At 39.4% G+C, this 12,678-nt stretch overlaps 1 long non-coding RNA gene across 2 annotated transcripts in view; it reads left to right on the plus strand.

The window, feature by feature from the left end:
• Positions 1-12,678, plus strand: part of LOC128315931 (uncharacterized) — a 122,814-nt gene that overhangs the window by 107,873 nt on the left and 2,263 nt on the right. The gene's annotated exons all lie outside the window — the stretch shown is intronic.

Raw genomic sequence — 12,678 nt, forward strand, 5'->3', positions numbered from 1 at the left:
TAACAAGCCGAAGAAATAAATAACCAAGAGATAACCTAATTGCTGCATGCTAAAACGTTCTTTTGAATATGCTAAGGTTAGCATTTTCTGTTTACTTATAAAGCACACTGATGGGCTTAAAAGAAAACGGTAGTAAGCGTGGTAGAAGGGATGGACACCAAAATACACTGCCCTCTGAAGGGCCCCTCCCTTACACCTGGTGACTGTTCACCAGTACATCTTTTTGCAGGCCTACTCTGTGTCAAAGCAAACGTCTGGCAGTGTGAACCAGACATACACCTTGCCTCCAGGAGCTTATGGCCTCAGGGGAGTGATGAGATGTGCATAGAAACAGAGTGAAATCTTGCCATTTGCAACAACGTAGATGATACTGGAGGGTACTATACTAAGCAAAATAAGTCAGTCAGAGAAAGATATATAATTTCACTGATACGCGTAATTTAAGAAACACCACAGATGAATATAGGGGAAGGGAAGGAAAAATAAGATAAAAACAAAGAGGGAGGCAAACCATAAGAGATTTTTAAATACAACGAACAAACTGAGGGTTGCTGGAGGGGAGTTGGGTGGGTGGGGGATGGGCTAAGTGAGTGGAGGGCATTAAGGAGGGCACTTTTTGGGATGAGCCCTGGGTGTCCTATGTAAGAGATGAATCGCTGAGTTCTACTCCTGAAGTCAAGACTACACTGTACGTTAACTAACTTGAATTAAAAGAGAGAGAGAGAGAGAGAGAGGGAAAGAAAGAAAGAAGGAGAGAAAGGAAAGAAAGAAAGAAAGAAAGAAAGAAAGAAAGAAAGAAAGGAAGGAAAAGAAAGAGAGAGAGAGAGAGAAAGAAAGAAAGAGAAAGAAAGAAAAAGAAAAAGAAAGAAACAAACAGAGTGAGCAGCGGTCTGTGGGAGAAGACAGAGCCCGGGGAAGGTTAAGGAAATTCTGCTGCAGGAGATTTCACTTGCAACATATTTGCAGATTTTGTAGCCTAAAGATGCAGACAGAAAGTGCAGTAATTTACTGAGGTAACACTCTGGTTTCTTAACTGGGTACCTGAGGAAGATTCCAATTCATCATAGATTTCCAGTATCCCAAGGAAGAAAGGCCTTATTAGGATTGGTTTGCCAAATCTTTGCTTATGCTTGAGGTGTACTACTCAAAATCCCTTCGATTTGTGTTGATTTTTATACTTTTCACGGTAGTTTCATCTACAGTTTAGTGCTCAGCTCCTGCAAGTTCTAAGACAAAGAGGCATGCCCTGTTTACCTAATTGTAAGCATCCAAAAGGGAACAGGGAGGTGCAAGAAAACTCTCAAAAGTAGAATTCTCCGACCTCATGGAAATGAGAGCTCACATGTATTTATTTTGGTTCATTGTTGTATCACCAGTGCTGAGAACGCTGCCTAGTACATAACAGGTGCTGAATAAATATTTGTTGAATGAATGCCTATGTACTTTACCTTGATTATCTCATTTAAACCTTCCAGATATTCAGAGATGGAGCTATTAATAGCTCCATTTTACACATGAGGAAATCAGGGTGTGGGTAGGTCAAGTCACTTGCCCCAGGTCACACAGCTAAGAATTGGTGCAGCCCTTTCTGACCCACAGCCTGTGGGAACTGTGGGTACAGATTCTTCTGAGGAATTTGGTTATGAAAGGAAAGAGGGAAAACAGGTTTTAGGTTGAGCTGGAGACCAGTACTTGAGATAGTTTCTTCTCTATGAATAGAAATCTATTCGTAGTATACCTATCAAGTCTCATGGACAGTGAGATGCAGAACTGGTGAATTTACTACCTTTAACAAACAGGAAACCTGAGAAAAAATAATTAAGTGCCCACACAACTAGCAAGTGGCAAAATAGGGCTAAACATTAGGGTTTCCAAGGCTTGCTTATCATCTCAGTGTTATTTTTGTATCCTTGGGTTGTATCCCGTCAAGTTTCAAGTTATATTTTAGTAATATTTTCATACAAAGTGACCAGGCAGCATGGAATAATGAAAAAAAGACAGATACAAGAATTCAGAATTATGTTCATCCTGGTCTCAGCTTTGCCGTTGATTGGCTGTGTGACCTTAGGTAAATCTCTTCGGCTTTCTGGGCTAATCTCTTCCAATCTCTTTTAAAATCCTAATGGCCAGTGGAGTATTTTTGAGTTATCGACTGTTTCAAATGATTCCCAGTCCAGCTTCTTGTGTTCACTTCTTGTGAAACCTCCAAGTTCCTTAGCAGTGTTTCTTAAACTCTTTTGGTCTATGGTCCACCATCAACTGAATCACCTAAACCACTGTTTTTATAGTAAAGACATCCCTTAAGACACCTTGCCAAGCAAAAGAGTTAAAATGGCATAGACTTCTGTGAGAAAGTGATGGGTTAACATGTAGGTTTGTGAAATACTGAATGAAAGTTATTCATAGGTGTCACCCACTCACTGATTCTTTTCATTAAACCTTGGAATGTCTCATGTGAGCCAGGGGTGGTGTCACTTACCTGTCCAGATGTTATAAGAGGTCAGCCAGACTGTGGCTTCCTGGTAGGTTATAGACATTATTTTAAGAACAATGGCCCAAAGTGAGACATGATAGAGACATTCTTTAAATTGCTATAGTAAAGTTGCTCATGTGAAAGAGGATGATGCAGATGAGGAAGAGGATGATAAAGATTTTTTTATAAGACATTGACTGTTAATATTTTGGCTAATTAAATCTTATTAAACAATGAAAAAGCTAAGCAGTTGAGTTTTAGTGCAATGAAACTTGAAATGGTGAGCTCATTTATGTTTGGTTTTAAGATATGACAGTATACTTATGAGGTCCATGGAGAATAGGTTAACTACAGTCAGGTCCTTGAAGGGAAAAGAACTTTGGGGATTCCATGTCTATGCAGGTATTCTTTTATTAAAGCAGTATCAAAATGTTCAAGACTGGCTGTTTTTCCTTTGTTTATAATTATTGACATTGTGTTAGTTCAAATTTTCATCATTTCTCACTTGGATTATGCTGATAGCTCCCTAACTAGTTTCTCTTTCTTGTCTTAATACCCTTTCGAGGCTGCCATTGTTCTCAGGGTTGGTCTGACTTTAGATGAGAAGCAGTGCCCATGTGAACTGTGTTCAGCACCCTTCACTCTTATCTCTTAATCCTTCCCTTCGGCATCCTTTGCTGTAACATTATAGAATTGCCTGGAGTTCCCTGAATAAACCATTTTCTCTTCCCACTCCAAGTCTTTGTTCTGTACTGCTCCCCTTATCAGGGAGGTCTTCCTTTCTTTCCTTCCTGACTTACTCCTCCTGATTCTTCAAGACTCAATCCAATAGTCACTTTCTCCAAGAAGGTAGACCAGGTCTCAGAAACCCTTTCTGGATTCCTTTCTAAAGGAGCCTGGACTTAGGACTGGTTATTACAGGTCTGTCTTTCCCATGACATCCAAGGGCATGGGTAAACAGCAGGTTCTAGAGTCAGGCAGCCTGTGTTAGAAGGTCAGCTCCTTCATTTCCTAAATGTGTCTTCACATAAGTTACTTAACAGCTCTGTGCTGCAGGTTCCTCATCTGTGAAACAGGGATAATAATAGTACCTATTTCTTAGGGGTATTGTGAGGATTACATGTGTACAATTCTTGAAACAGTGTCTGACAAGTAATACACGCTAAGTATTAGTGGTAGTAGTGGTAGTGATAGATGTAAAATAATTTAGAACAGTGCCTGGCATGTAGTAACTGTTAAATTAATTGTTAGTGATGATGATGGTGATGATTAGGTTCACAAGGCAAGGTTGGCTTGAAGGGTAGGAACTCAGAATGTAGAGGTTTGAGGTGTCATTGAGACGTGTCATTAGGAGATTGAATGGTGTGACTCCTACACTGAAGGAGGCAATTGTTTCCTGCATTCCTGGTTCAGATGCCTAGAATCTCAGCTCAGGATAGTTAATTCAGCTTTGCCCTGGAGATGCTTCTTGGCAAAGAGCTTAATTCCAGATCTGTATAAGACGGCAGCAACAAATGTGATTCATGGCTGACTGGCCGACCTTGGCAGTGACTGATAAAGTCAATATTTAAAAGGCAATCCCCCCAACTCCCCCTGCTGCCCCTGGTAAGAAGTGATATTGGTGTTGGAAACTGGGGGCAGGGAGTATGATACTCTGGATGAAACCTGCTTTTTGTGATATGGAAGATGTTCTCAATGTAAAATTGCTCAGTGAATTAAACCCTAGGACTGCTTATTTCCCATGTTACTCCGGGGTTCCCTAAACAGTTCTGGAACCTGGAATGTCTAAGTATGTGACCTTCAAAATAAGAAAGGCTTGCCTGAAGTTCCTCTCCCTCTTTTCAGGTGAAGTTGTTTTTGTTTTCTTGCCATAGTTTTCATTATCTTTCTTTAAAAAGATGACGATGAATGTCCCTTTTGTGTGTGTGGGTATGTGCACATTCCTACATAGGAAAGCACGTTATTTCTTTTTATTAAGGGTTAAAGGCTTTCGTTCAGTTTGTTACCAGTTGATCCTGAGATAGAGCAATGCAGAGCCAGCAATGGCCACATGTGTTTTGTTAGCAGGGGTATTTCTTTGCAATTGCTCTTCTGACCAGTTACCTAAAGAGGTGTATTCACAAGAGGGAGTGGAAAGCCAAGGGTAGGAAATGCGAAAGCCTGTTGCCAATCACAGTAGAATCCAACCAGTAATGAAAAGCAGTACTACTTACTGTACTTAGTTCTTCAACCAAATTGGTCCTGTACTTAATGTACTTGTGGAGTAGGCCATTTTTGGTAGCAAAGGTTAAAGGACAACCCAGTCATTTGCAAGTTAAGCCTCTGAGTGGCTTGAAGGATTCTTCCCCAGAGTTACTACAAAGGGTTTTCAGAACTCAAAGCTTGCCCACACATTTGAACTAAACCAAATACTAAAACAGCTCTCTAATTGCTTCTGCCTAAGATCATCAAACTGAAAAAAAAAAAACCAAAAAAAAAAACCAATGAATTTATTAGACTCCTTAAGTGACATGTGTGTTTAGAAACCTTATTGTAGAAGCTGAAAATATATCTGGGAAGGTATCATTTGACCTTTGAGTCATTGAGGTATTGAAAAGATGCTAAACCAATAGTAGGGAAGGGGTGGCAAAAAAAAGGATGAAAAAATAATTAATTCTAATATTCTGACCTGGCCTTCATTTATACTGGACTTCCAATAGCCACAAAGGAAGCCCTGCCTCTGTTTTATTCAATAGGAGAATTGTAATTTTAGTGCTTTCTACTTTTGCTATACAGTCCATTATTTTTATTGTTCAAGTGCTTTTATGGAAAGCTTATTGGGTGCAGAGCACTAGCTACTGTAAGTGTGTAAGAGATGACAATATGCACAGCATATGTGTAGTGTGTGAGGTGACCCCTGGATTGTGCAGCCCAAAATTTCTTTTTTCATATTGTTTCTTAATTGGTACAAACTTGGGAGGGTAACAGACCCCTTACTTGTTACATTTTAATCTAGTTGTGGAATGATAGAAAATACATCAAAATGTTTATGTGGAAGCTTGAAAAATTTGAAATCTCTTGGTAAACTAATTTCCACTGACTGCACTTAAGAAGGAACGGGTAGGCCACCAACTTTTAACCTGAGACTCAATATATCTTGGGAATAAGACATATGAAACAGCATCATCACTATAGATTAAACAAAGCAATTTTATGTATCCGAGCTTGGTTTCCCATCTTCCTCAGAATTTTCTTGTTGATAGGAACCAGAGCTGATGAACAACTAAGTCATGTTAAAATAATATCAACTGATGATGAAAATATGAGCCATCTGCGATTGTCTTCTTCATATGATGGAGATACCTTGAATGATCAGGGGTTGGGGTTCTTATTTTGATGCCAAGATGTATTGCAAATTCACAAAGAATAGTGAGATTGCAGCAAAAGACGCTATGAAATTCTGTTTAGGATCAAGCACATCAAAATTTTGTAGGGTGTAAGTCTATCATTATGGACACTGATTATGGTAAGTTTGGGAATTTTGTAGGCTAGAGATTTCTACTATTAGAATGCAAAATAAACCAGCTTTTACTCTTACGGAATGGAAATTCTCCTATTGGTCATATGTATAGAAGGCATGAATGAAATAATATGAGTGACAACCGTAGTGTTGTTGGGCATTTATGTTTTACGTGATACTAAAGCACATCCCCATTATGTGCTGGCTACTCTGCCTTGAATTGTCTCTCAACTCTTAATAACGGTGCTTTCCATTGTTGGACACTTACTGTGTGTCACTGTTACGAATTTTACAAACATTATCTCTTTGAATCTTCTTAATAGACTTAAGTGGCAGGTACCATTATCATCTCCATTTTACTGAGGAGAACCCTAAGACCCACAAGGTCAAGTCAGACAGTAAGTGGCAGAGCTGATTTTAAACTCAGATCCCATATGAGTCCCAAATGACTGTTTTTAGTTTGAACATAGAAGACATATGTCAGAAACCCTGTGCAAGTCCCAGGAGACACTACCATTCCCATAGAATTCCATGGTCTATCTCAGTATACGTGTTATTGGCCAGTGGTCCTGCTTGCACATCATTTGTTTACTCTCAAAGCCTGGGAAATGTGTATGTTGAGATCTGCTTTGCATTGACCCCATATCTCTTCCCTCTCCATACTTGGAGTCCTTTGTCATTCATTTCTTACTCCTGCCTCTGGAGACAGGCCTGAACAGAGGAGGTGAACATGGACTCCTAGTTCAATTCAGCATCAACCAGCACTAGGTTAGTGCTGCTTGGACTAGTCTCATTGCCAATATCTCACCTTGTCCCATGGTTTGGGTAAATGGGTGCCTGCTATATGATAAGGCCCTCGTGCTTGCTCAGGGACTGTCTGTAAGCCCTCCCTGGCACACATTGGTGTTCTCTGCCTGCCTTCAGGGCCTACTCCTTCATCCTTTCTGTTGCTAAGGCTTACCTGGACTTCCCTCTGTTTTCTGTGATTATCCTTTCATTCTGAGTTCTGCCTTTCTGATGGCACAATTCCCATGGTGTGTCTTTTACTCCCTGGTACCCATGGACACAGCCAGCTTTCAGCCTCAGCTTCTTTACTTTGTGCTTTCTCTCAGTGAGTTACTATTCTGTGCCCAGTCACACTATTAAACAGTAAGAGTTGTGGATACCACATGGATGATAGTAATGATTGACCAGCATGCTATTTCCATCCCCAACCACAGTGTTTGGCATTTTTTGGGCACTGTTATTACATAGTCACTGAACATGTGAAATATTTAGTGCCATAAATTGTGTGCTTGACACTTGATAGTTTTACATAATTTATCTTTTATCTTTTTTAATTGAAGTAGTAGTTTATATCCATTAAAATGTTCAATTCTGAAGTGTACAATTTGATGAATTTTGATACCTCTGTAACCAACACTCTTATATACAGAATTTCTAGCACCACAAGTTGTCTTATATCCTTCCCAGTCAGTCCCTGAACTCTTCCTAAAGGCAACCACAGTTCTCATATCTTTAGATGTAGTTTGGTTTTGCCTATTATTGAACTTCACATGTGAGTGCATGTGTGTGTGTGTGTGTTCCTGGTCGACAGGAGATGGAGTGTGACTGTTAGTCAGTGAGGTCTTTATGGAGGGAGGAAACAGGGACTACTTACCTAAGAAGATTTAGAATGCAGTTTCTGGAGAGAGGCAGCTCGGGTTACAATCTCAGCCCAGCTACCAACTAGCTTTGTAATCTGGGGGAGTTATGTGATTTTTTTCTAAGGTTCAGTTTTCTCATCTAAAAAACAGAGATTTGGGGAGTGACCTCGTAGGGTGGTTATAGGGGTTAGACCAGAGAATGTATGTGAAGTACTTAGCTCATGCCTGGCATGCGATACAGTAAATATTACAACAGCTTCTCCTCTTCTTTCTGGTTAAATGAGATCATTTGTATGTCAGGCACATTACTAGGAGCTCACTGTTAATCACATTTAGAACTTTCACCAATACTGAGCAGTCAGCGCTGTCATACCCATTTTGCTGTTGATACAACCGAGCGCTAGAGAGGTGAGTGATTTGTCCAATGTCACAAGGTAATAAATGGCAACCTCCAGAATCCAGGTGAGATCTGTGAAATTCTGAGCCCAGTTTTTCCCTACTTTGACACTTGACCTCCCAAGAGGGCCCTTAAGCTGTGCTTCCACAGAGTTGTAGGGAATGATATTACAGAAAGGAATAATAATAATAGAAATTGCTAGTAATTGGGCTTGCTGGTTGGCAGGTATTGTGGCAGTCCCTTCCCATGCAGCCTCACTGATCCTGACAAGGACCCTCCAAGCTGAGCACATCATAAATCCCCTTTTGTGTAATAGGAAACTGGGACTTGGGTTGGGTAAGTGAGTGTCCCAGTGTTACCCAGCTTGATGGGGGGGCAGATCCAGGAATTTTTGTATGTGAGGAAATAGGGATTGCTCTTATGATATGATAGATTTGGATGGACCCTAGAGATGAAAAACTTGGCTTAAAGGCCCATTCCAGTATTCAGAGAAGTGATCGGGATAAATAATTGTGAGGATGGACACAATGAAATGAGACAATTGGCTATTAATTCCAAAGATCCTCCCCCTCTCTTTTTTTGTAATAGGTTTGCTATAATAATCAGCAGGTATGAATTCCAGTTCTGCCACTTACTGGTATATAACCTTGTATAAAATACATTACTTCTCAAAGTTTCTTCACTGGTTGAAACGTGGTCAAAATACGCCTATTCCACAGAATTGATAGATACTAAATTCACCACTAAATGCAACATCTGTGTCATCCTGCAGAACACCTGGCAGGTGTTACAACTGGTTGATGGTTATGACTGTTACATCACCCTGATCTTGTAAAGCACAAAGGAGAAAGAGGAGTTGAGGTGGATTACAACTTATCAACAGGGAGCTGTACCTACCATTGGTAATGGGGGAATGTTGGAGAGGAGAAATGTTTTAAGAAGCTTCAGATTGGGCAAGGGTGGGAAGAAGGGTTTCACTTTGGATACAGAACTGTTAGAATTAATAGTTGCAAGTAGAGATTGGAGAAACTTATTTTCATACATGTAGCAATCAAATCCGTGTGAATGGATGGGTTATTTGCAGGAATAAGTTAAAGAAGGTGAGATAGAATACATAGGGCTGAGTAGCATGTGGTCATTAGATTGTGTGGTGTGTGTGTGTGTGTGTGTACACATGCACACACATGCGCATGCACACACATGACAGCAAAGTAGGGGGTTATGTTTCTTGTAATAAATGCTGTGGAACAAGCACTGGCACTTCAGATCAAGGACGTTTTTCCTTTTCTAATAGCTTTAAATAATTGCTACAGAACAGGCGAACAAAGTAAGATAAATTTTGCATTTAGCATATGTGGAAATATTATGAATAGTTGCAGACTCAGTTCACTTTGATGCCCTTTGACAATCTGATAATTTTTGCAAAGATGTACTTAAAATGCTGTTTCATGCAAAGTTTGGATATTTTTCCCTTGTTTAAAAAATACACGACATCATTAATTTGCAGGCCTGTATATTAATTTTGCTGAGAGCACCGTTTATTTCTCTTTCCTCCCACTTTGTTTAAAGTCGGTTGTTGACAACTCTCAAGCGTGTCAAACTCTCATCGCCAATAATTGCTTAAGGACCCCTAACTTCTACAAATGTTGGTTCCAGCTCCAAACCCCATGCTAGCCCTGGAAGAAAAAAAAAAGAGAGGGAGGAAGAAAGAACTTCTTCTGATGAATTTTTGATTTTCCTTCTTAACAAAGAAATGTCTGTGATTCAAAGCAATAGCTTAAAGTGATATTATAAAATAGAATATGGAGTGCACTGTTCTGAATGACTCTTTGCTTTTAATGTGGGGCTGAAAAATTGTCAGTGCCTTTTTTGATTAGATGGGATTTTTTTTTGTTCTTGATCTAAGAATTGAGGAGAAAAACATGCTACTTGCATTTGAATATGGCATGAGCAGAACTGTAATGTATTGGAGATAAAGTAATAGCAGCAATGCCTTAAGGCAGCACCTGTATCTCCGGGTCAGCGCCATCTCTCTTTAGATCGCTGCTGTGCCACTCTTTCTGTGGCTGCTTTATTAGGCCTAATTAGGCGGGCTGTCACTTTTATTGGTGATGGGAAAGGAAGATAAGTAGATCACTTGTGTCATCTATCTCTATCCGGACGTGTCTAAAAAGTCTAAAGTGATTGCTGTAGGCCACAAATATATACCACAAGAGGGAGAGGGAGCAGAAAAAAAAATAACACCCAGAACTGTAATAAAAAAAGAAAAGAAAAGAAAAAAAAAACCTCTAGAAATGCCTTACCTTTGGCACTGCTGTGTATAATTTCAAACCCACAGAGAAGAGCTTGTGAAACATCCTGGAAGCCCTTTTGTTGTGAGGGAGAAGGTTGTCTAATGGATTTTTTGATAGCTGAATGGAGTAGGGAGGGGGAAAATGCTTCCTACTTGGGTGTCTAGCAATGGGTTCTCAAGAAAAAGTTGATTGTAACATGAATTCCACATATGGTATTGCTGCACAGTAGAGTCACAATTAAGAATCCCAGAGCTGTGATTTTTTTGTGCACATGTGCTCGTGTGTGTGTGTGTGTGTGTGTGTGTGTGTGTGTGTGTGTGTGTAGTGATTTTAATAGTGGCAGGGAGAGGGTTTCTGAAACTTTTAGTAACTGGGTTCTATATGGGAACAAGTAGTTCCTCTCATTTGCCTGTAAAAATAGTGCCAATAAAGATAAATAGCCCAGAGGACATTGGTAATGTTCTCTTCAGCTATGGGCAACTGCCTGAGGCTTTCAGAAAGTGGCTTCTTCTCTTCTAGAAAGGATTCTTTACCTAACTGGGCATTTCTGATATGGACTGGAAAACCCAGCTTTTTTCCAAATATTAGCTCTCTGATCTCTCACCCATCTGGTTGTGGGGTGAGCTGAGGCTACTGGCTCTTGATTGTGGTGATTTTGACTCTGAATGGAATCCCTTTGTCCAATCACATTTCTTTAGAGAGGTGATAAATTATACATACATACATACATACATATATACTTTACTAAGTATGTACCAAGACCTTGAAAAATCATGATGTTTGTTGCTTTCTTAATTGCTGTGACTGAATGGGCTTTTCAGTGTCAGATGAGAACTTTAATTTCTTCTTTTATGTGGAAAATAATGACCCTCATAAAATAATTTAAAAGATAATTATGAAGTACGTCTCAGTGATACACAATACCAAGATGTTTGGGTACTCAGTCAGAATTTTTATTCATCACTTTGATATTTATTATACACATAATCAAATATATGGATTGACCAAGTAGAATTTATTTTTCAAAGTACAGACTTCTTTACACTTTCTATTCTGGGAAGACAGAAAGTATTATAATTGGGAACCTGCATTGGAAGGGCAAGGTAATATCAACTGATGCTAGTCAGTGGGTTGGTAGACTTCATGATTTTTTTTTAATATCACTTTAATCCATCACATAAAATAATGGCATTTTGTAGCACCCACTATGTACCAGGCACTTTGCTAAGTGCTTTACATACATTACTTCATTTTAGTTTGATCAAACCCTCTAAAGTAGACATTACCCATTTTACAGATGAGAAAACTGAGACTGTGAGCCATCAAGTAACTTTCCCAAGTCCACACAGCAAGTAAATGGAAGAGCTAGAATTCAGACACGTCTGTTGATTGTACCGTCTGAACTCTTAACTACAGTTAGGCTCAGTCTCCGACTTCTGCATGTTGCTCATGAGAATGTTTTGCTTTTTTGAGAAAAGAAAACAACTCCTGGACTCAAGGAATTTTAGGTTAGAAGGAACTTTTATTACTGATTTTGTTGAGTTGATTGAATTGCCTTAGACTATGATGGTTGGACTTAGGAACAACTTCTATTGTGATCTTTGACTTAGAATGTTCAGCACCACTTGTAAATAATTTGGATTCATTTTGTCTGACATAAATGGAAGTAGAAACATTTGTCACTTGAGGCTGAAAGTCTGTCCCTAAGCCAAGTTAGGAATTTAAGGGCACCAAAAGCCTGTTTGACCAAAATACTACCTCCCTTAATCCCATCAGTTTACTGGATAAATAAGAGTTTTAAAGCATTTATAGAATGATTGCCATATGCCATGCAGGCCCATATATTATTTAATCCTTTCAATGATTCTGAGATTGGGGTATTCATGCTCTCAATCTCTCTCTCTCTCTCTCTCTCTCTTTTAATTTACATCCAAATTAGCGTATAGTGTAACAGTGATTTCAGGAGTAGGTTCCTTAGTGCCCCCTACCCATTTAGCCCATCCCCCCTCCTACAACCCCTCCAGTAGCCCTGTTTGTTCTCCATATTTATGAGTCTCTTCTGTTTTGTCCACCTCCCTGTTTTTATTTTTGTTTCCCTTCCCTTTTGTTCATCTGTTTTGTCTCTTGAAGTCCTCACATGAGTGAAGGCATATGATTTTTGTCTTTCTCTGACTAATTTCACTTAGCGTAATACCCTCCAGTTCCATCCACGTAGTTGGATATATACACACACACACACACACACACACACACACACACACACACACACGTACATACATACATACATATATATACACCACATCTTCTTTATCCATTCATCCATCTATGGACATTTGGGCTCTTTCCATACTTTGGCTATTGTTGATAGT

This window comes from Acinonyx jubatus, chromosome B3 (genome assembly GCF_027475565.1).
Source record: "Acinonyx jubatus isolate Ajub_Pintada_27869175 chromosome B3, VMU_Ajub_asm_v1.0, whole genome shotgun sequence".
Taxonomy (NCBI): domain Eukaryota; kingdom Metazoa; phylum Chordata; class Mammalia; order Carnivora; family Felidae; genus Acinonyx; species Acinonyx jubatus.